Source organism: Chlorocebus sabaeus, chromosome 23 (assembly GCF_047675955.1).
Source record: "Chlorocebus sabaeus isolate Y175 chromosome 23, mChlSab1.0.hap1, whole genome shotgun sequence".
In the NCBI taxonomy this organism is placed as follows: Eukaryota; Metazoa; Chordata; class Mammalia; order Primates; family Cercopithecidae; genus Chlorocebus; species Chlorocebus sabaeus.
The window spans coordinates 84137659-84163614 of NC_132926.1; the positions used below are offsets into that span (position 1 = coordinate 84137659).

The 25956-nt window shown below is 34.9% G+C and overlaps 1 long non-coding RNA gene across 1 annotated transcript in view; it reads right to left on the bottom strand.

The window, feature by feature from the left end:
- LOC119622720 (uncharacterized) overlaps nt 1-25956 on the bottom strand; it is an 82988-nt gene that overhangs the window by 38489 nt on the left and 18543 nt on the right. The window contains exon 2 of the long non-coding RNA XR_005239297.2: nt 2846-2983. This is a non-coding gene — a long non-coding RNA (uncharacterized lncRNA). The remainder of the gene's footprint in view (nt 1-2845; nt 2984-25956) is intronic.

Below are 25956 nucleotides of genomic sequence, written 5' to 3' on the forward strand. Positions count from 1 at the left end.
CCCTCCCTCCCTCCCTCCCTCCCTCCCTCCCTTCCTTCCTTGCTTCCTTCTCTCTTTCTCTATTTTTTTTTTGAGACAGAGTTTTGCTCTTGTTGCCCAGGCTGGAGTGCAATGACATGATCTTGGCTCACTGCAACCTCCATCTCCTGGGTTCCAGTGATTCTCCTGCCTCAGCCTCCCAAGTAGCTGGGATTACAGGCATGCGCCACCACAACTGGCTAATTTTGTATTGCTAGCAGAGATGGAGTTTTGCCATTTTAGTCAGGCTGGTCTCACTCTCCTGACCTCAGGTGATTCACCCACCCTGGCCTCCCAAAGTGCTGGGATTACAGGTGTGAGCCATCATACCCAGCCAATGAAGGTGTTTTCTCAAGCTACAGATCTGACTGGTTCAATAATTTGTTGTACTGGGAATAAGAACACCCCATGCATTTGGGAAATTAGAAATATAATGTCTAAGATGAATAAAATAGTTCCAATTAGTAAAATGACACCTCTATTGAGAAAATAGAGAAAGAGAGCAGGAGAATAGACAAGAGAGAGAGGTCCCATTACTGAGATTTTGCATTTCATTTAGTATTTTTAGTTTCTCAACAATCTGAAAAGTTATATACTTTGCTTGTTTTAATGACAAGGAAACAGAAGCTTAGAAAAGGTAGTGAATTTCTCAAAGGTAGATAGCAAATCTGCCTAATGGTAGACTCTGTGCAACGTTGTGAATGTATTACATAGTAAAACCACAAAGTCTTGCTCTAGCAGAGTGAAAAGAAATCTTTATCGTTTATAGAGATTGGCATGTGGCAGAACTGTTAAGAATTTGAGAAATGAAATAAATAAATATCAAAGCTTCTGACATTTATTAATGCTGAAGGGTGAGCACCTAAAATAAATAATTGTTTGCTTAACAGAGCAGCTTCATTAGTTTGGGGTAGTATAAAATCAGATCCTGAGCTTAGAGTTGGTGAAGTGAAGAAGTGCATAACTCTGCATAAGAAAGAAATGGGGGCCAGTTGTGGTGGCTCATGTCTGTAATCCCAGCACTTTGTGATGCCGAGATGGGTGGATCACCTGAGGTCAGGAGTTCAAGACCAGTCTGGCCAACATGGTGAAACCCCATCTGTACTAAAATTATAAACATTAGCCAGGTGTTATGGCACACACTTGTAATCCTAGCTGCTCAGGAAGCTGAGGCAGGAGGATCCCTTGAACCCGGGGAGGTGGAGGTTGCAGTGAGCCGAGATAGCATCATTGCACTCCAGCCTGGGCGACAAGAGCAAAACTCCATCTCAAAAAATAAATAAATAAAATAAAATAATAAAAAGGGGGTTTTAGCACTTGGAGGAGGGATTCCTGGAGAGAAAGATATTTAACAACTCAAGAAAATGTAAGTAAGAGTTACGGCTTAAGAGTAGAAATTTCGAGAAGTTTTGGATTGCATTTTAGGGTGGTAATGTTTAATATTCCACTGCATATTATTGCTTGTAATCCTCATCTGTTACTCTCAAACCTACCTTTAGGAAAAGTTCGTTAAAAAAAACTTTGTATCAGTAAAACTTTATGAGAATAAAAGAGCCTGAAGAACATTCTGACTGATTTGAAGAAACACGTGAAACAATTAGCATCTTAAGGGGCAGAAGTAATAACAGGTAGGAAGCAAGTCAGACTAGACTGACCCGGTAGAGATGACACCCTAGGAAACACTAAAATACTAGATGAGACTTTCTACAGCATGAGACTGGGAGATACCAGGCAACATCTTAGAACACTGAAGCAAAGAGCAACCTCAGAAGGCTGAAGGATACAGAGATATTTGAGCTACACAAGAAAAGGTGCTGCCACCCTAAGGTAATTGTCTAAGTGTTGGAAATGAATTTTTGAAAGATAGGATCAATATTACCTAGTTCTGGGCAATAGCCCAGTTAATGAGGGGCTGATGCTGTTTCTGATGGTGCCTCATTTGCCAGTCTGCAGAACTGAGATTATGAGCCTTTATGGCAAACCTCACCATCTCAAACATTTAAATTTTTCCAGTCATAAATTCATAGTATTCTAAGAATGTTTCACAATATATCATTTCAAAAATAGATGCAAAAGTGATAACATAGATGTAAATTTGTATCACTTCTTTTGTCAGAAAAAAATGAATTCTTAAAAATACTGTCTATGAATATTTCTGAGTAATGCTCATGGAAGCCCTGAGGTAAATGAATTTTGATTTAGAAACCAAAAACTCTTCTGTAATATGCTTTTTCAAAATCTGTGACTGTTAACTACATAGGAGAAATTATATTAAAAATGAAAAGGTTTTTTAACAAGCTAGTGAGTGGCTTTTTTTTTTTTTTTAACTGATGAAGTCTGTCTTTTGGGAACACTGCAGGGCAAACAAACTTCTGATTGATTAATGACTGATGCAATAAAATTAATACACTCCTGTAAGTTACATGAAGCACAAGTCCAAGGAACAGATGGCTGAATATATCTGTGGAGCCACACTGCCAAACTGCAGATAAAGACTCAATGAAACTATTAAAATAAATTTATATATGTCAAACATCTGCTGTATTATAGCTAGTACAATAAGTAACAGAACAGCAATGGAATCAATTTTGTCCCCAAAATAATTGTTACATTATTTAAATTTTGACATTGGACAGATGTTTAAAGGTGGTCTCTTGATTAACATATATAAATATATAGGATTATTCCTTTTGCAAAAACTTAAATAAATTAAAAGAATCAGAACAAAAGGTGGTAGCTAATTTTTCTCATCTGTGTATTTCTTAGATACTCAGTGCTATATTTTATACATATTACTCACAAAGCAATAACAGTTTTGTCTTCTTACCACATTAAAAACATTTCATCTTTTGCAGAACTGACTTTACCACTCTTTATGCTGTTGACTTGCAGGCATCAGTGTCTATTCGTGGATATCAAGTTCAGTCCATATGGTCAAAGATAGGTGACAGATTGTTTTAAAATTCTAAATGAATTCAAGAGAGATTTGTTGTCAAAGGGAAGATAAAAATTTACTGTAATTGTATGTTTCCACAGTGCTGTTACTTTTCACAATCTCTTTAAAAACTCCTATTAATTTATGTGAATTTTAAAGTATACTAAAAGAATATCTCACTAAATATGTTGATGAGTACAATTGAAATACATTATGGAATTTTATCTAAATGTATTACCATTTTCTATAATAATGTGAATTTGGTTAGGAAGAAGCAATTAGAGTATATTCAGAATATTTACAACATAGTTCATTATTTTTTTTTTTTTACATTAGGTGATTAGTTATGCCTCATGACACCTATTGTATCTATTTTATCAAATTTTGAGAGGCGGATACCAAGTTGCCTAGCTACAGCCTTCAATTAATATATTTTCTATGATAGTTCAACCTAATTAGCATGATGCTAAGAGATTATCAAAAGCTTTTCTATTTTGCTAATGACTAAAATTTAGCTAACTCTTTTCCACACTACTAGTATATTGAAAATGGCAAAATAATCTATACATTGTCCTATTAATGAGATACAATCACAAGCAACTGATTTCCAAAAGTGTTAAATTCTTTTTAATATTATTCCAACATATCTACAATTTACTAGAGTTAATTTTATAATATAATATTTTGGAATACAATTTTGATAGAGTTCTAATTTAATAATTAAAAAAATTTACAATGTATAGGCAATTTTTTAAAAAGTTGTGTTTCTACTTTTCATACTGTTCTACAGAAAGAATGATAACTTTCTAAAACAGCCTAAGAGTATAGGCAACAATATTCAGTGTGAAAAATATGAAAGATATATTTTGATGACAAATCAACATCTCTCATTGTATTTGTGAGCCATGTTTCAATACTACAAATGTCATACAAATACCATGAGACCACACTATATAACACATACATCAATAAATAAAGGAAATGTGGAGATTGATTTGATTTTTATTTTTAGTTTAATCTCCTCAAAAATATTTTCCTCTGAAATATGAGATAAAAATAAATAAATCCAAAACTTTATCTTTTGACTGTTACTATAAACCTATATTTTTTAAAAAGGGAGAAAAATTAGTAAGTTAATTTCTATGTAAAATAAATATTTCAATACTGTAAAAATTAAAACAGAGTAACTTTAAATTGGTATATTCTGTTATTTTTCAGGATACCATTTTTTTCTGGATTTTAAAAGAAAGAATAAATTGTGAATTACTTTAGAGTTATATCATATTATTGTACACCTTTTTAATGCAAATAAAGTATCTTTGTATAGTGTAACGAATATTAAAAGGCAATCATTTTAATTAAATTCTATATTCCTTTAAATTTCTAAATAAATATGGATTTTCTATATAATGAGAAACAAAATTTCAAAATATATTTTCTTTCTTTCTTTTTTTTTTTTTTTTTTGAGACGGAGTCTCGCTCTGCCGCCCAGGCTGGAGTGCAGTGGCCGGATCTCAGCTCACTGCAAGCTCCGCCTCCCGGGTTCACGCCATTCTCCTGCCTCAGCCTCTCGAGTAGCTGGGACTACAGGCGCCCGCCACCTCGCCCGGCTAGTTTTTTGTATTTTTTAGTAGAGACGGGGTTTCACCGTGTTAGCCAGGATGGTCTCGATCTCCTGACCTCCTGATCCGCCCGTCTCGGCCTCCCAAAGTGCTGGGATTACAGGCTTGGGCCACCGCGCCCGGCCCAAAATATATTTTCTTAGATTTTTCAATCTTATTAAAATACTTACTGTTACAAATTCACAAATAATACCATAAAATAGCTTGCAATTTTAAAATATTCATTACCCTGTTAATGATCTGGAGCACATTGACTAGATTTAAAGATTATACATTGAAATAATGCTATTCTTCAATAGGGTAAAGGCACATTTTTGATGATTTAACCACATAAAAAAAGGAAACCAAGGAATTCAGAATTATAAATAACATTTTAGTGTTCTTTGCTCTGTATCTTTCTGTTTGTCTGATTAAACCTTTGTATAGCTAACCAACCATCTGAATAAACAAAATATGTATGACTAATGTCAATATGACAGTCATGAATAAAACAAAGCACCAGTAAATATATTCACTAAGCTATTATGAAGCTCATATAAGATAATGTACATGAAAGCACTTAGCAAACTGCGAAGCAGTACATAAACGTAAGGTGTTATTATCATTATCATTATTATGTGCTCTGACTGTACATGAGAAGAATAGCAGTCAAATCTATTGTAAAATTGCATTCTTAGAAGACAATGAACTTAATATTCTAAAGCTGATTCACAGGTGCACTTTTGTATTGAAACACTAGACAGAATGAGCAATCTGAAAAAAAAAAATTCTGATAAAACTCACAGACATCCCAGAAACTCTCTCTTATTGAAAAGAACATGTGTCTTTATTTTGTTACAGTATAATGGGAGTTTTACATGTCTTTTTCAATGCTTTTATAAAGCTAAAAAAGAATCCAAGACAGGGAACCAGAAATCTGAAATCTGGCCCCAATTTTACTCTAGTTTACTACATGATTACAAGGAGACTTAATCTCTCAGACTTCAGTTTTTACATTAAAAATATGTCTAAAATGCCTTTCTTAGAAGGTTTGATAAAATAAAACACTTGAACACCATCCACTGATCTGCTGTGTAATATGTTTTAAGTGTAAACATTTAAAATAATCTTTAAAAATTTCCCCCTCCTTACCAGCCTGTTATGAACCGTATTACCCACATATTAGCATGTATTCACCAAATATTTTGGGCACATTGTCTCCCACTTGCTCACACATGGCATCCCACCCTACAACATTTCTCCAAACTATTTCTGGAATTCTTTCTGGGCATCTTGTTTGGCAGCAGTGGAAATGCATAGATCTGACCACTCATGAGTTTTCAATAACCAGACATTTTTCTGTGTTCCTCTGGTCAGGACACTCACCCGTACCTCACAGCATATTTTTCCGTGCTCCGTTTTCTTAAGCAATTGAATCAACCACTTCCCATCTAACTTTTAGTAGATGACATTTTGTCTGACTTTGCAAAGAACATAGAGACAGAAGAAGGGTGAGTAAAGTTAAGAATATTGCATGCTACATTTTAAAATAGCTACAAGAGAGGATTTTGTTCTTACCACAAAGAAATGAGTGTTTGCAATTTTAAAAATGCTTAATACCTGGTTTTGATCATTACACAATATATGTATGTATCAAAACATCTCACTTTGCTCCAAAATATTTACATATTTACATATTACATAAAAAGAAAAAGGAAATTAATACTACTTTCTTTTTCTTGTACTGTCCTTTTCTCCTTCTCCTGGCTTAGAATGAAGTATTTGTTGCTGTTATGTGAGTGCAATCTTTCTGCCTGTGCTTTAGAGCAATGTTCCTCAAATTATCTCTAAAGAACCAAAATTTTAAAATTCTCAATCAGTATGAGCTGACATTTTTGTTAGATTCAACTAATACAAAATGACTGTGTAAAATTAGTATAAACGTTTCTGATGGCTTATTTTCAATTTCTGTGCCTCACCTCACAAATCAGTAACAAACAGTTGATGAACCAAGACCAGTTCTTGGACCTGACTTGAGTAGCATTTATTAGTGTGCAGCACCTCCCATCTTTTTAGGGACATTGAAGTATGAAATATCCCCTCTCCTGCATCCTTCTCCTCCTCTGTTGGCTTCCTTATTCACATTTAAGCATGCTCTTGTTTCTTCTCCCTTCAAGCTACCATTCTATAGCTCAGCTGTACTTTTCATCTAACAGTTTTAAAGAGTGATCTGCAGTAACCACAGGGCTGCCCTCTTCTCAGCCTCACTCCTAAGCTTACTGCCCTCTGGCTTCCATGTCAGTTGTGCCACTGGAACTACTCTTGCCAAACAAATAATCAGGATTTTTTTTTTTTTTTCCCCTGAGACATCTGGCAATGGCTGAGGCCATTTTGTCACAACCGAGGAATACTACTGGCATTTAGTGGGTAGAGGCCAAGGAAGCTGCTAAACATCCCACAATGGACAGAACAGTTCCTCAAAATCAAGAATTACTGAGTCCAAAATGTGCTGAGGTTGAGAAACTGATTTAAAAGCAAGTGCTACATTTCAATCCTAATATATTTTGACATCTTCCAGGATTTGACACTGTCAAATAATCTCTAATTCCAGATTCAGAAGCAGCATCCAACTGGCTGAGTTCAAGTCATTCACCTGGGCTCTAGCTGATGGGCAACTAAGAGAAAGAATATCTGCTCCTCTTTGCTCCTGTGTTTTCTTTCCATCTAGAGATTCCCCTCTAATTTGTATTCAGATGATAGATAAACGAAATGATGAAGGTTGACTATAGTGTCCCAAACCAAATATGCATTTCCTCAAACCGTCCATGCTTAACTCACTGAAATGGCCCAAAATCAGAGTTGCCATACCAAACCTGACTCTTTTATTTTTTTTCTCTTCTTCCTCCCTACCATCTAATTACCAAGTCATGCTCACTCCTCTTGCTATTATCTCAAATCTACTCATTCCTCTTCATCTCAATCTCCAATTTCATTGTCAGTAGGAAGGCTGAAGAAACAAACTTCAAAAATGGGCAGAAACCAAGGGTCTCTGAATATGGAATGAGTGACCCAAAGAAGCAGGAGACGAGTTAGAAGTCATTCTATCACTGACAGTGGCAGCAGTGACTCCCGGCATCTTGTGGCAGTGATGCTGGGTTATCCAGTCTCAGTGAGACTCTTTGTGTTACATGAGTATTTATGGAACATCATTTTGCTCCTATACTCTCATTAAAGCAAACTGTATCCCGATTTCTTGCTCTTAACCTCCTCTCAAAACATTGTCAAAATTGCATTCGCAGTTGTCTGTCTAAAATACAAATCTAACCAATTCATCCCTCTGCATTAAAACAATGCAATGGCTTCTAATTCCCCTATGGATAAAGACAACCTCCTTATTAAGGTTTGTCGAGCTTTGTGATCCAGCACCTGACGGCTTCTCTGTTCTCATCTTTGATTCTTTAGATTCCACATATGTGTGAGATCATACAGTATTTATCTTTCTGTGCCTGGTTATTTCACATAGCATAATGCCTTCCAGGTTCATCCACGTTAATGCAAATGATAGGAATTCCTTATTTTCAAAGGTTTGACAGTATTCCATTTTTATACATTCATCTGTTGACAGACACTTAGATGGGTTCCATATCTTGGCTACTGTGAATAATGCTGCAGTGAACGTGGAAGCACACATATCTTGAGATAGTGATGTCATTTGCTTTGGGTATGTACCCAGGAGTGGGATTGCTGGATCATATAGTGGTTCTTTTTAAAATTTTTTGAAGAACTTAATACTACTTTCCATAATGACTGTACTAATTAATAGTCTCACAAACAGTGTATAAGGTTTCCCTTTTCTCCACATCCTTGCCAACACTACTTGCTCTTTTTATGTTATCAAAGAATACACAGTCCTTCTCTCTTTATACTATTACATTATATTGTATGTACACATTTTATTTATCTATATTTTCTCCCTTTATGGAGAGATAAACCCTTTGAGAGCACACATTTAATCTGTTATATTCATTGCTTTATCTAGTGTCCCTAGTTTATCACTGGGCACATGGGAGGTGCTGAATAACTAGGTTTTGCGCCAATAATGCCTGGATTCTGTTTCCTCCCAGTGCTGCTCCTTCTTTCCTGCCAAGGTCTATGTTTCCTTGTGCCTTGTCATGGTCTCCTTGCTTACCATGGATTCCCCAAGAATAACACTACCTTTCCCAGGGCATGCTTTGCCCATTTTTACCCAATGCAAAGCATGAAGGTTAGGAGTCAAAAGACTTTGCTACATTCCCTCAATTCTTCACTGAAACTGAGTCACACTGGCTCTTATGGAAATGGTGAAAATGCCTCTCTTCCTAGTATAATCAAACAAGTCCCTGAATCCAGGCTTGGACTACATGCTGTTCCTTCTATTTCTGTCTGTCTTCCACTCCCACCTTTTATTTTGCCTCAAACAATATCTTCAGAAAACATTCTTCTCACATGTCTATCCGATGCCCTCCATATAAATTATCTATGCAAATGAACACCAGCTTACAGCTAAGACCGAACCAGAACTATCTCTAAGAAAGAATATACAAAATTATATTCTTGCTCATATTCTTTGATTGTTATAAAATGTCCTCAACGGGAAGAATCAGAAATATACCCTCAGTTGAGTAAAAGTTAAAATGTAGGTATAGCAGATACAAGAAATATTATTTTTCACATGTTTTGCACACACTAAACTTCCATTTCCATTTATAAGAATCACTTAAATTGGAAGAATGGACCATCAGTTGACTATAGGGGTCAAATGTAAAATTGTAATAGATGTGTTGGCTCTTGGAAATAATCAATGAAAGAACTTTTTGATAAAAATAAATAGCAAAGTTTCTAATAGTGTATACAATAAATAAAGCATTTTTATGATACTCTAAAGTATCCCTTCTATGTCACTCACTCCAGAATGTTCACTAATTCTGTATTCTTAAAGCAGAAGTAAAAAGCCGAGATGGGAGCCAGAATTTGTGATTGTTATTTACCATGTAACTTCATTATTTAATATATAATATGAAGAACTCTAACTTTTCTATTATAAAAAGATATTTATAGAATTTCAGTCCTAAGTTTTCAGGAAAAAGAAATGATAGCTTTCAATATTTAATTGTTGTTATTTACAAATATCGCTCCCACTCATGGGTACTAGGAGGGAAAGTATTTCCATAAGAGATGTAAATTATCTGTAAATATCTTTACCCATAATGGCATATCAAATCATGAGAGACTAGTAAATCATTTGTCAAGGCACATACAATAGTCATATTGAGGAAAAACTCTTCGATGTTCATACTTCATGCAAATTTATTCTCACACTCTAGTGAGATCTTTTATTTGTTCTTCTGCTTGCATGTGTTGCAGGATTGCTGTTTACCATCTACTTCTTTGTCTGTGTATAATTTTCACATTGTTCTAATTGTCCTGGAATTTACTGAACTATTAAATTTATAGTTTTGACTCATCTGTACAACTTGGGAAATTTTTTGAGGCAGAAGCTAATTCTCCGTGGATATGTTCCTTCTTCATTTTGTGTACTACTCTTAGTTTCTCTTAATCTTTTTCCTGCTGAACTATATCTTCCCTGATTACCATGCTATCTCAAAAGCAGAGGAGTATGTTTCAGATGTTTTTATGTAAATAGAGAGACTAGCATTCTTATCTATTAAAATTATTTTTGTGTTTATAAACCAAAATTTTTTTCCTCCCTCTCTCCCTTTCTTCCTTCCTTGCTTTCTCCCTCTCACTCTCTCTTCTTCCCTTCTTCTTTCTTGTGTGCGTGTGTGTGTGCGTTGTGTGTCTTTCTTGTCTCTCTCTGTTTCTTTATTTTCAGTGTGGGAATTTGTTTTCTGATTGCATTGCAAATATGCACTTGCTCACTATATTAATTATTTTGTATGCCTGTGATTAAATCCAGCTCTACTGTTTATTTGTGATTTGCTGGCCTTTTCATTCATATGTGTGTGTGTGTATATATATATATATACACACACACACTCAATATGTTATATATATATATATACACTCATTCATTCATATATATATAAATAAAATCACGTATGGTCCTTTGAACTAGGTCTCAAAAACTACAGATACATGATTATATGCATATATATAATATATATTTTATATATCCATGATGTATGCTGTCCTTTTCATTCATATATATTATATATACATATTCATATATTATATATACATAAGTATATGCATATAATATATATAGACAAATGTATGTATGTACATATATAAAATCATGTATGGTCTTTTGGACTAGACTTTAAAAACTACAGATATCTGATTGCATTCTCCCAGTTAGCAGATGTCGATATGACATCTATAGCTATCGAATAAATGTTATTTTGTAAACCAGGTTATTAGTTGAGAGTTGGAACTTTCTTTCTTTGTTTTTCAATTTTCTCCCTATCTAATCTTTACAAATATATTCTTTTATTTGTTTTAAAGTCTCAATTTCAATGTAACAATTCAGGGTACAAACTATAAGAAAGTTTTTTATGGTTGAAGTGTTTTTCATGTTACATAATTAGCATCTCCATCCCTTAATTTATTCTTACAAATGATTGCTATGGTGTACCTATGTATTTGGAAGAATTCAAGTTGCTTTGTATGATCCCCCAAGCACTCCAGTACTTGCATTTTTACCAGCATGGGTCTTCTTTTGTCATGCTTGCCTTATATTGATAATTTGGCATGACTTTTTACTTGTTTTGACATTGGCAAACTTTTACATGTATTTATTTTAAGCTATAGTTTCCTTGTAGGCTCAAGACAAAAACCCTAAGCACCGTATTTGATTTCTCTTTTTCTTTCACTCCACTCTTTACAATCCCTCAGAACTGTCTACTCAACCTTCAAAATACACTCCATGTCTTAAACTTACCTTTTACCTCCTCTAACTGCTCCCCAGACCAATTCACTATCATATCACATTTGAATCACTACAGCAATTCAGTACAGGTCTCTCTGTTTTCATTCTTGTTCTCCTGTGCCTATTCTCAACCCAGCAACCAGACAGATCTTGATAAACCTTCACTCCTGCGCTAAAACCTACGAAGGGCTTCTAACAACACCTATAATAATACAGGAAGTCGTTATGAGGAGCAGAAGGCCCTATGCAATAGGACTTCTGGCTACCACCTTATCTTCAGCTTCCAGAATTTCCCTCTCACATTCTGCTCTGACTACACTAGCCATTTTGCTTATCCACAAACATGCCAAGTTCCTGCCTGCCTCAGAGCCTTTCCCATAATGTCTCCTTGGTCCGAAATGCTCCATCACCAGGTCCTCATATGGCTCCTCTTTGTATCATTCAGGCCACTATGATCATACGTAAGTTCTGTATCATACCCCACATCCTTCTTCCATCCCCTTATCTTGCCTTATTTCTCTTGTAGTTTTTATCATTTCCTGGAAATATATTGTTGGCTTATTTTTGAATTATGTATTGTCTGTTTTCTTCTTTAGAATGTAAGTTTCTTTTTTTTTGTATTTTTTTTTTTTTTTTAGTAGAGACGGGGTTTCACCGTGTTAACCAGGATGGTGTCGATCTCCTGACCTCGTGATCCGCCCGTCTCGGCCTCCCAAAGTGCTGGGATTACAGGCTTGACCACCGCGCCCGGCTAGAATGTAAGTTTCATTAGGGAAAAGACTTTTTCTGTCCCTCTCTGTGTCTCAAGCACCCAACAGTAACTGATATATAGTATACAAGGAACGGATGTGAAATAAGTATCATGTGAAATAGGCATTCTTATTATTCTTATTTTACAGCTATAGAATCCAAGGCTCAGAAAGGTAAAGCAACTTGTCTGGTGTTAGTTTGCTAGTAAGTGTCACAGGCCAGGTTAGAATCCGAGCACTCTGCAGTGTGGTTTGTTATTCAGAATGATAAATATATCCCCTTCCAGCCACTTAACCATTCTGCAGGCGCTGGTCATGATGTGCAGTTTATTCCCATCTGTAATGTTAAAAAATAAATAACTTAATCCTAACCCCTATGGCAGCCCATTCACTGGACACTGTGCATGATAAACACAGCCTTCTTTCTTGGTCTCAATATTGTACTGAACATTTTTCATGTCCTTGTCATCAAAGAATTACAGACTGTGTTCTAGATGTGATTAACTCATTAATCTTCACAAAACCTACTAAGCAAGGTTAGTAAAATTAATTATTCTTATTTTACACCCAAAGAATGGTGACCCACAAAAATTATTAGGTGTGCTCAAGGTTATATGGTAAGTTTAGGCCAAGAACTCACAGAGTTATTTCCACATGTTTATTAGAGAAGATTTTAGTCTATGAGATGGCATAACATTTAAACTAATAGCAGCAATTTTATTTGCAAAAGCACGCTATGAGTTGTTATTAACAATCAAACATAAGATTAAGTCATACTTTCCCTTTGATTAATCCCATGAAAGAGATGTGGAGTGGGAGCTGATATTTTCTATAGCCTCTTCTAAATCTATGTTTCCCAGATTTACTCTGAGTATTTGAAATGTGGGGCTAGTTGAATGGTGTTTTCATTTTTATTCCTGAATGTAATTTCAGTAAAATCCCAAAAGGATATTGACGTGAATTGCTATTAAAGTACAATGATATTGGTGAGGCAATGCAGTGCAGGATTTGCAATTACCCAGTCCCGGGTTGATATCCTAGCTCTGTTATGCCTTACCTTTGTCCCTAGGTTAGTATTTAAATCTCTTAGTCTGTTTCTTCATCTGGTAAGAGTGAATAGTAGTAATACTGATCAGAGAATACTTTGGAGTGTTCGTGACATAGTACACTTTCAGGACCTGGCACTCAGTCAGCTTCCAGTAATAAATGGCACTTACTATTACGTTTATATTATATTTTATTTATGTTATTATTAGAAGAAAGGAGCTGTGATTATTTCATATAAACAGAACAAAAATTAACATTTTACTATGTGTGAATAATGTTTTGAAAAGCAACCACACTGGGAAAATGTGTGCAGAAATGTTCGGCTTCCTCCGGAGCAAGCGTCTTTTAATCACTTTATAAATAAGCATCTATTTGCTTCCACTTGTATGTTTTGTATAGGACATGTATCTTTTAACGCAGCCAGCAGGACTTACTACTAGAACAATATTCACCATTAACTTCAGGTAACCATGGTAATGTCAAGGTATTAAACCCATTTTTATTGATATTATTTTTTAAAAAGTTTAAGTGATTATTTTCATCTATTCGGAACTCCTGAGAGTTTGCACTTTGGGTATCAGAGTTGGTGTTGAGAATAGTTTGGTTGCTGAACAGAAACTAGCTTAAAGCAGATTTGGGGTAAGGATCTAAGAACATCTAAAAAGTCTCCATTGCCGTAGGTCATGTGAGATCTCACTGGAACTGATGCATTGTTAGGCAGCTACTCTCTCTCACATCTCATGGAATCTCATGCCTGCTCATGTGTTCATGACTATGCATATGTTTGTGTTTGTGGATTCCATTTGCCTCTGTGAACCCAGCTTCCTCAGCAAAAGATTCATTTTATTTTTTCAACTTTTATTTTAGGTTCAGTGGGTACATGTGCATGTTTGCTACCTGAGCATATTGCATAATGCTGAAGTCGCATGATACCACAACTCAGATACTGAGCATAGTACCCTATAGTTAGTTTACCAACCCTTGCTTCCCTCTCTCCCTCTCCCTTCTATTGGTCCTCCATTTCTATTTTTACCATCTTTATGTCCATGAGTATCCAATGTTAAGCTCCCACTTATAAGTGAGAACAAGTGGTATTTGGTTGTCTGTGCTTGTGTTCACTTGCTAGAATAATGGCCTCCAGCTGCATCCATGTTGCTGCAAAGGACACGATTTTGTTCTTTTTTATGGCTGCATAATATTCTATGATGTTTATTCACAATAGAAAAGATATAGAATCAATCTAGGTGCCCATCAACAGTGGATTGAATAAAGCACTTATTTTTTGCTTCCCCTTTACTTTTCAAGTGACTCTGTGTTGCCAGGTCATCTAATCTGGCCTGACTTCACTATGATCTCTCAGTCTCAGTACCTAACCCCATTGAACTGATTCAGTACCTGGAGGTTACTTTCAAATTTCTTGGAGACTGCTGTGGACTTCTGTGTCCCCCCAGAAATCCATATACTGAAGTCCTAATGCCCAATGTGATGGTATTAGGAGGTGGGGACTTTGGGAGTTAATTAGACTTAGATGACATCATGGGGGTGGCACCCCATACTGAGATTAGTGCCCTTATTGATTGATTGAGAGACTAGAGCTATTTCTCTCCATGTGAGGATACAGCAAGAACCAGAAGGAAGGCTTTCACCAAGGAACCAACTATACTGGCAACCTTATCTTGGGCTTTTAGCCTCCAAAACCATGAGAAATGACTGTTTGCTGTTTAAGTCACTCAGTCTATGCTATTCCATTATAGTAGTTCAAACTGAGGCAGATATATAATCCGATTGACCCAGAAATGCTCAGCTTCTCTCTGCTAGTGTAATTATCCACATCAGTAATGAGGTATCATCTCTAAAATGGTGTAGCAGGGAGGAGATGATGAGCATCTCTACTAATGATATATAAGATAACAACTTCACAAATGAAATTGACTTGGTGATTTGGCTATTTTTCACCTATATTTTTACAGGACCATTGTTTACTTCTTTCATGAATATCTGGTTTCTCCAGTATCTGCAATTTGAAAAAAGATCATCTGATGAATGGATATCAATCCTGCAACTATACACTGGCAAATTTTATGTGTCACATTCTGCATAGGACTCTATGCAGAAAAAGGGATTTTAAAAATACTGCTAGTTATCTATTTTATGCAGTAGAAACTGGATGAAATGTAAATAAGTGATTTATAAGTCAGATATTTTTATGCAAATGGATCACTGATTTTGCTTAATCATTGAAAAAGCCTTGGATTGCTCAAATGACTGATGAAAAATACAGTATCTCAAGATAAAATTATTTTGAATTGAGGATAGGCCCTGAGTCCAATGACTGGTGTCTTCATAACAGAAAGGAATAGGAAGTTTGAGACACTGAGTCACACAGGGGGAAATACCATATAAAGACCGAGGCAGAAATTGGAGTTCTATAGCCACAAACCAAGGAACACCATCAGATGCAAAGAAAGATTCCCTTTTAGAGTCTTTGAAGCAAGTGTGGCCCTGACGACACCTTGAATTTGGACTTCTGGCCTCCAAAACATTTACTCATGTAACACCCAAGACACCTCTCTCACAGAACTGTGAGAGAATAAATTTCTTGTGAAGTCACCAATTTTGTGATAATTTGTTGTGGCTATTAGAATTATCCCACATTGTGGTCAGAAAACAATCAGCAAGATAAATACACCTAAAGTTAAATAAAGTAATGTATAATTTTAATTACACATACATGTATATGTGTAAAAAGTTATATAAAGATATGCACATGTAATATGTGATGATTGATTTAATAAATAAAAGTAATAACAAAATGATCCCCAAATGTTTAGGCTATTGGCATTATGTATATCAGTATTTCACAAACCCAACTGTGCAGTTATTTGTGGAGCTTTTTAACAATACAAGTTCTTTGGGCTCCAGCCCAGAGCTATTAAATAAGATTTTCTAAGGATTGAGTTTAGGCATAGATACTTTAAATCTCCACAAGTAAGAAATAAAAAAACCATGCCAAACCTACTGTGACAATGTTCTGAAAGTGCTGAGCAGCATTTATACATATCTTATAAAATGCATATTATTTTCCAGAAACAAAAGATTAATGAAAGCAGCTCATAACATTAAGTTTTCAAAGAAAACATTCAGAGAATGGGCACTCTTTTAAAGACTTGATTTATATTTTTAAAAAAATGCTTTCACTGGTACGTTTCTGAAGCAAGGTTACCAAAAACATCTAACTATTACTTGTAAAATAACTGACTTGCAATTACAAATTACAGGTCAGGCTGTACTCTCCAAAAAAAAAAAAAAAAAAGTCATATTTTGTTTAACACTTGCTAGATTCAAAATCATCCAGATTGCCTACTTCTATTTCTGTCTCAATTAGAAGTGTCATCCCCCAAGTAGTTTCTTATCTTTTCAAATATCCGTAGCCAAGTAGAAGGCAGACAAGTAAAAAGAAAAATAAAACAAAACAAAAAAAAAACTCAATTTTAAAGATGGAAGAGAGATATGTAAAATTCTAACCCCTGTATGGTTAAAAGTAACTTTTCCAGATCATTTTTAAAAATCCCCCGAAAGACAGGAGAATTGCTTGAGCACAGGAAGAGGCAGTTTCAGTGAGCCAAGATCGTACCATTGCACTCCAACCTGGGCAACAAATGCGAGACTCTGTCTCAAAAAAAAAAGAATAAAAGAAAAAAATAAATAAAAATCATTTATTTTTGTTGAATAGGACCACTAATTGTAAGAACACATAAAAAGAAAAAAAAAAAGAATAAAGCAAAGAATAATCGTGGACAGACAACTGAAGTCTGTTAACTTGGAGCACATAGCCAAATAGTTGCATACTAGATAGGGAGGATTTGGATATGAATTCTAAGATAATTCTACCAAAATTCATGATGTTTTCAAATTTTAATTAAGGAAATGAAATTTCAGCTCAAATATGTGGACATTGGAGTAGAATTACTAACATTCTTCAGGAATTTATTATGACTCGACTTGTTTTTTCCTCTGATATATCCATATTTGCTCATGTAACACCTAAGACAATATGGACGGAAATGAAGAGTAACCTAAATTCTCAGTCTGTGAAGTATACTAGACTGATAATCAGCAAGATTAAATTGAGTGTTCTGAGCTGGATACTACTTAACTATACCCAAGTAATCTTTGCATCATGACTACTATATATAAAATAACAGAAAAACTATTACCAAACATTTTTATTTGTTAATAATTGTCTTCAATTTATGTTAACTTTTATTTTCCTTTTGGTTTTCTATGTCTTCTACAGCTTTCCATTTTACCAGGCTCACCCTAACTTGTTTTGTATTTAAGATCAGATAACATTTTTCTTAAAACTCTAAGTATATGATTCAAATTGGATGAAAATTCTTCAGAGAGATAAATAAAATTAAACAACAGGACAAAATCAAATGCACTTTCCCCACCTCTCCTTCATCTTAAAGATATGTTTGTGAGGGCACTCTGATGCAATCAATTTCTCATTGAATCCAGTGATCTCTGGAACTATTAAAAAACAGTTAGAAAAAAGATATCTAAAAGATAAACAAAAATAAATTAATAAATTACATAAAATAAAAAATTTAGATACTAGTAGATATTTAAAAGGCAGAAAACTAGAGAGGAAAGATGATGGTACTGATAAACGAAGGTGAAGTTAGTTAACACTTGCTGAAGTCATGGACAATTTTTGGGGAAGTTAATAATTTTAAAGTATATTTCCAAGGCTCCATTTGGACCTAGCATCTATTCTGTCTGTTAATATCACTGATACTATTACTATCACCCTTTCATTGGTAGTATAAAGATCTTCCGTTTTATGTTTAAGTAATGTTAATTCCATACCTGGATAATTGTAAGCACTATTTAATGCAATCGTATTTCAGGAGAAAAAAAAATTGATTTTTAAAAAAATCCCTCCAGCTCACTGCCCTTAACTAATCAGAAAGGTTAGATTAACTAGTTACCAATAATTGAAGTACAAAATACACCGCTTTACAATTTGTGTAAGAGATATTGATGAGATGTTTTAAATTAATTTTCCTTTTCACCTCTGAAGCACCTATCATCCATCTCCTCCATGACATGACAACCTTAAACAACAAAAATATGACCCAAGGAAGAATAGGGTGTGAAAATGCCTACCGTGGCTCCTCCATAAATTCAGTAGAGAAAATAAACCTTGGAAAATGCACTTGCAGGTAAATGTTAGATATCATCAATACTAAATAATAAAATAAATATTTACTTATCTAATGAAAAAGTGTGAGTTTCATGGTTGAAATATTTCATTTTTATTTTATTTTATTTTTTGAGACGGAGTCTCACTCTGTCGCCCAGGCTGGAGTGCAGTGACTCGATCTCGGCTCACTGCAAGCTCCGCCTCCTGGGTTCACGCCATTCTCCTGCCTCAGTCTCTCAAATAGCTGGGACTACAGTCACCCTCTACCATGCCTGGCTAATTTTTTTTGTATTTTTAGTAGAGACGGGGTTTCACCGTGTTAGCCAGGATGGTCTCGATCTCCCGACCTCGTGATGCGCCCACCTCGGCCTCCCAAAGTGCTGGGATTACAGGCGTGAGCCACCAAGTCTGGCCCAAAAAGATTTAATTTTATATATAATTTTACTTCAGGGTTTTTCAAAGGAATGCACCATATAGCAATGTCAACTTTAGGCAATTTATGCATAGAAAATAAATTTTCTGAGTGATCTTGGAAAATCTTTTACTTTTTATAAAAGACATGTCAGTCCAAAATAAAAACACAAAAATTCAAATATTACCATTTAAATAAATTACATATTTAATTATTTTATTTTATTTTATTTTATTTTATTTTATTTTATTTTATTTTATTTTATTTTTTGAGACGCAGTCTCCCTCTGTCGCCCAGGCTGGAGTGCAGTGGTGCAATCTAGGCTCACTGAAAGCTCCGCCTCCTGGGTTCATGCCATTCTCCTGCATCAGCCTCCTGAGCAGCTGGTACTACAGGCGCCCGCCACTGTGCCCGGCTAACTTTGTTTTTGTAATTTTGGTAGACACGGGGTTTCACCGTGTAAGCCAGGATGGTCTCGATCACCTGACCTCGTGATCCACCCACCTCGGCCTCCCAAAGTGTTGGGATTACAGGCGTGAGCCACGGCGTCTGATCCCACATACTTTTTCTAATTTTTCTGCCAATCCTGTGCATTTGTATTCATTCTCATACATAGTTGTAACATCATTCTTTGAAGAATGTTTGTAATTGATTACATAGTCTTTACAATTCAACTAAGTTGGCATAACATTATTTATATTACCACATCTCAATGTTTGGGCATTTACTCTTATGACAACTTTTTGAACAAGGTTGGCCTTACCAATAATTGCCTTGCCAATAATTTTATATTCCAGGGAGAAAAAATAGTAAGTTTAATGTATTCCTGTGAAAATAATAAAATCATGATTAGTAGAGAACAATGCATTGACATAATGGGATTCCTGAGCATATCTAACTATGGACGCTGTTTTGTGCTACACTCTTTAAAAAGTTCTGAATTATCTTCTGTCTTAAATTACATATGTCTTGTTCTAACAGCGGAAATTGTCAACACTTAACTAGATTTAAACAAGCACAATCTTTTATATAAACCAGACTGTATTTCAAACACTGAGAGGCATTTATGCCTAGAGAGTATTTGCAAAATCACATCAGGATTTAAGTCCTCAGTTACAATATTATAAAAGGTGACAGTATTGATCCTTTTATTTCATGAGGTTATTTTTCTCTGTCTGTATTTCTTTCATTGTCTCATTCAATAAGCATGTGCTGAGTTTCTAATGTGCATCAGGCACTGAGCTAAACCCACTGTGTGTGTGTGTGGATCATTCACTGTCTTCTGTTTCCTTCCTTCTATAAAATGGTTTAAGTATGTGTGTTTCTGTTTCTCTGCTTCCAACTTATCTCAGAATCTTCCATCAACTTTACATGCTTTTCTATCCACCCATTTTCTATTTTCCTTCCTTGCTTTTTATTCATCTGACATTCTTTTTTATCTAGCCATTCCTTAATTCAAAGATGTGTTTGGTCTTTGTATTTAGTGAATAGTTTTGTAGTTTCCATTCTTAATTTTCAAGAATGATGTTGGATATTTCACACAGGTCATTTTTTAAGGTAAATTGAACATATACATTTATTTAATGCAATTAATCATATAATGGCAATCTAAAATAACTATTATACAAGATAAATAATATCTAATAACAAGTAAAATTTACTGAATTTTTAATTAATAACATAGTCTATAATGTGAATTTTATTATAAACCAAAAGTCTGTACAATATTGGACTACATAATTATACCATCTTATTTTTTGTTTAAATAATCTATTTTAAAAGATAGGCTTTACCAAAATATGTGTATATTATTTTGTATTCAAATGACATTTCAATATTTCTAATTGAGATTGTAAAATTTCTTTAAAGCAGTCTATTTCCTATCCTGCTTAGTGCAGAGATATACCCTTCCTCTTTTTTTCCACATATAACAACATTAATATTAGAAAGAAAATAGATAGTAGCACAAAGTAAATGCTATAAACATAACTTGGGGAGCATAGAAGAGGTCTAGGTCTTCTCTAAAAAGACGAGCATTTCACAGCTTAAAAGAAAGGAAGAGAAAAAAGCTGCAGGTGATGGAAGCCAGAGGTTAGTAAGAAAAAAATAAATAAACAAGGTGCCGTCTCCAATCTAGTCCACTCCATCCACTGACTTTGCCAGAGTCTCAGGATCTGAGACAGAATCCACAGCATCAGCTACCACTGACCACGCATTGATAGAGGCAAAGAGCCATTTCAGACTTGATTCAGGTGTCCCATGGTAAAAACTTCTCACTTTGCTGACTCTCCCTCAGGAGTGTCTCCTGTCTCTGTCCAAAGCTTATCTCGGCCCCATCCAAATTATTCTGGACTACTTTTCAATAGCCCAAGATACTAATAATCCTCTTAAATGGAAGGTGGGGCCCTAGACACTGAGGAAGGTAGCAAGACTATGGAAGGGGAGCCTCCGTGTGCCTTAAGAGGACAGAACGAACTTAATTTCCTCAGAGCTAGGACAAAGATGGAGGAGGGGCACTCCGTATAGAGTTGTAAGTGGCATAAAAGACACAAACAAGAAACCAGGTTCTCATTTCTACTTCGAGGCACTTAAATCTAGTCCTCTGGATTTTTTCTTTCCTTGTCTCTCTTTTCCCTCCTTCTCCTTAGTTGGAAGCACGCTGGCAGAGTAATCAAAATCAATGTTGTTGTTTTTTTCCCCCAAGTATTTCAAGGTTTCTACACAGGTAATCGATATAGAAAATACTGCAAACTTCAACTGTAGATTTCTCAAGGATAAATTTCTGACAGATGTCAATCAAGTGGTGGGGATGTGAATTCAGTACAGCAAAAATTTCCAAGAGTGCTAGATAAAAATGGCGTTTTGTAGCAATTAGCATCTCTCACTGAAAGAGCTAAAGTACTCACTAGAAGCTAATTACCATCTCATGTTCAAATCCCCACTGGTGTGAAGATGAAAATGATTTCATGATTGGGCAACTGATTGTTTTGTTTTGTCTTGGGAAATAAAAAAGTGTGTTACTTTCTGAGATCTAACACAGAACACCTGTTTCCTACCATGCAGAGACTGGTAAAAAGTGCCTTGTGTAAGAACTTGGTACTTTTATTTCATAATCTAAAATTTATATTGACAAATAAAAGAATAAATGTTTTATATTTAATGTTATTATTCTGCCAATCTTGAAAAATTTGAAGCTTTATGAAGAAATAGGCATATATGAACTGGAACATTTTTATTCCATAATTTTAATTTTTTATTCAAGAAATACAAAAAAAATGTAATTATAGATATTAGCATATTTCTCTACCTAAATGCTCAGACACTTCTTTGTATCACATACAAATACATCCACACCAATACATACATAGTTATCTATTCAATTTTTTTTTTAATTCCATTATACTACATGCCTAAAACTAGTCTAGGCACTGGGAATACTGTGAACAACCCAAACAAAATTCCTGATAACACAAATTTTATGTATTTTTAAGTAAATACTCATGAAGCTTTGTACATTACTCTATTAAACAAACAATAAACTTTAAGAATGACAATAAAGAAAGATGTTTCCTCTGTTGATATAAATTTTCTTTAAATTGGTATATTTATAGCAATTGTTATACTATAACAATTATAGTTGTGCTCATATTTAATGGTATACATAATCATGGTCCTAATGGGATTTAAGCATATATAGGAGGTAGCTTACTCAAAAGGCTGAGATGAATATTTACTTTGTACGTAAAAGTAATACCTAGTGTTCTCGTCATTCACTATTTAAACTTCAAATTTTCAGTGACCCCATATATTTGCATACTCTTTAAGTTTCATTATAATGTATACACCACACACAAAAGCATGCACGCACACACACACATACACACAGATTTCCTGATCTTATTTCTTACCAGTGTAGTTTGAGTGTAGGAAGGCTCCTATTATTTCCTTTAATATATACCTCTTTATAAATTTATTAGAGAGTTTTGGCAGCACCTACTAATCCTGAGCTCTGTTTCCCTCGTTGTTGAAATGCATCAAACCACAGATCACTGAGCTATGACTGGCTTTCTCTTTTTAAATTTTTATTTCAATATTTTTGGGGGTACGTGTGGTTTTTGGTTACATGGATATGTCATTTTTGTTAACTTTTAAGTTCAAGGGTAAAAGTGCAAATTTGTTACCGAGGTAAATGTGTGTCATGGGGTTTGTTGTACAGATTATTTCATCACCCATATATTAAGCCTGGTACCCATTAATTGTTATACCTGATCTTCTCCCTCCTCCCACTTTCTGTCCTTTCAAAAGGCTCCAGTGGGTGTTGTTCTCTTCTATGTGTCTATGTGTTCTCATCATTTAGCTCCCACTTTTAAGTGACAGCAAGAAGTATTTGGTTTTCTGTTTCCACATTACTTTGCTAAAGATAATGGCCTCTAGCTCCATGCATGACCCTGCAAAGGGCATGATCTCATTCTTTTTTATGGCGAAATAATATTCCATGGTGTATATGTACCACATTTTCTTTATCCAGTCTACTATTGATGGACATTCAAGTTGATTCCATGTCCTTGCTATTGTGAGTAGTGCAGCAATGGACATATGCCTACATGTGTCTTTATAATAAATTATATTCCTCTGGGTATATATGCAGCAATGGGATTGCTGGGTCAAATGGTATTTCTGTCTTTAGGACTTTGAGGAATCGCCACACTGTCTTCCACAATGGTTCAACTAATTTACACTTCCACCAACAGTATAGAAGCATTCCTTTTCCTCCACAACCTCACCAGCATCTGTTGTTTTTTGACTTTTTAACAGTAGCCATTCTGACTGATGTGAGATGGTATCTCATTGTAGTTTTGATTTGCATTTTTCTAATGATCAGTGATGTTGAGCTTTTTTTCATATGATTGTTGGTCGCATATATGTCTTCTTTTGAAAAGTGCCTGTTCATATCCTTTGCTCACTTTGTAATTAGACTGTTTTTTTCTTGAAAATTTGTTTAAGTTCCTTATAGATGCTGGATATTAGACCTTTGTCAGATGCACAGTTTGCAAAAAATGTTCTTCCATTTTGTAGGTTGTCTGTTTACTCTGTTGATAGTTTCTTTTGCTGTGTAGAAGCTCTTTAGTGTAATTAGATTCTAATTGTCAATTTTTGTTTTTGTTGCAATTGCTTTTGGTGTCTTTTCATGAAATCTTTGCGCCTGCCTATGTTTTGAATGGCATTGGCTAGGTTGTCTTCTAGGATTTTTATAGTTTTTGGTTTTACATGTAAGTCTTTAATCCATCTTGAGTTAATTTCTGTGTAAAGTGTAGGAAAGGATCCAGTTTCAATCTTCTGCATATGGCTAGCCAGTTCTCCCAGCCACATTTGTTGAATAGGGAATCCTTTCCCCATTGCTTGTTTTTGTCAGCTTTGTTGATGATCAGGTAATTGTAGGTGTGTTGTTTTATTTCTGAGTTCTCTATTCTGTTGCATTGGTCTGTGTGTCTGTTCTAGTACTAGTACCATGCTGTTTTGGTAACTGTAGCCCTGTAATATAGTTTGAAGTCAGGTAGTGTGATGCCTACAGCTGTATTAATTTTGCTTAGGATTACCTTGGCTATTTGGGCTCTATTTGGGTTCCACATGAATTTTAAAATATTTTTTTCAGTTCTGTAAATAACGTCAATGATAGTGTAATGGGAATAGCATTGAAGCTATAAATTGCTTTGGGCAATATGGTCATTTTACCAATATTGATTATTCCTATCCATCAGCATGACATGTCTTTCCATTAGTTTGTGTTATCTCCAAATTTTTAGGTAGCGGTTTGTAGTTCTCTTTGTAGAGATTTTTTACCTCCCCAGTTGGCTGTAATCCTAGGTATTTTATTCTTTCTGTAGCAATTATAAATGGGAGTTCATTCGTAACTTGGCTTTGGCTAGACTGTTGGTGGTGTGTAGAAATGTTAGTGATTTTTGCACATTGATTTTGTATGCTGAGACTTCACTGAAGTTGTTTATCAGCTTAAGAAACTTTTGGGCTAAGATGATGGGGTTTTCTAGATATAGGATCATATCATCTGCAAACAGGTATAGTATGATTTCCTCTCTTTCTATGTGAATGACTTTTATTTCTTTATCTTGCTGGATTTCCCTGGCTAGGACTTCCAGTATTATGTTGAGAAAAGGGGATGAGAGAGGGCATCCTTGTCTTATGCTGGTTTTCAAGGGAAATACTTCCAGCTTTTGCCTATTCAGTATGATGTTGGCTGTGGGTTTGCCATAGGTGGGTCTTACTATTTTGAGGTATGTTCCTTCAGTACCTAGTTTATTGAGAATTTTTTTTTAACATGAAGTAATGTTGAATTTTATTGAAAGCCTTTTCTGTGTCTCTCGGCAGAATATGTGGTTTTTGTCTTTAGTCTGTTTATGTATTAATCACATTTATTGAGTTGTGCATGTTGAACCAACCTTGCATCCCAGGGATGAAGCCTACTTGATCATGGTGGATTAGTTTTTTGGTGTGCTTCTGAATTTAGTTTGTCAGTATTTTGTTAAGGATTTTTGCATGGATGTTCATCAAGGACATTGGTCTAAAGTTTTCTTTTTTGTTTGTGTCTCTGCCAGGTTTTGGTATCAGGATGATGCTGGCCTCATAAAATGAATTAGGGAGGAGTCCTTACTTTTCAATTTTTTAGAATAATTTCAGTAGGAATGGTACTAGCTCTTCTTTGTACATCTGGTAGAATTCAGCTGTGAATCTGTCTGGTCCTTGGCTTTTTTTTTTTTTTTTTTTTGGTCAGTAAGTTATTTATTATGGCCTCAATTTCAGAACTTAATATTGGTCTATTAAGGGATTCGGTTTCTTCCTGATTTAGTCTTGGGATGGTGTACGTATTTAGGAATTTATCTATTTCTTCTAGATTTTCTAGATTATGGGCATAGAGTTGCTCATAATATTCTCTGGTGGTTATTTGTATTTTTGTGGGGTCACAGGTAATATCCTCCTTATCATTTCTGATTGTGTATATTTGAATATTCTCTCTTTTCTTTATTTCTCTAGCTTGTGTTCC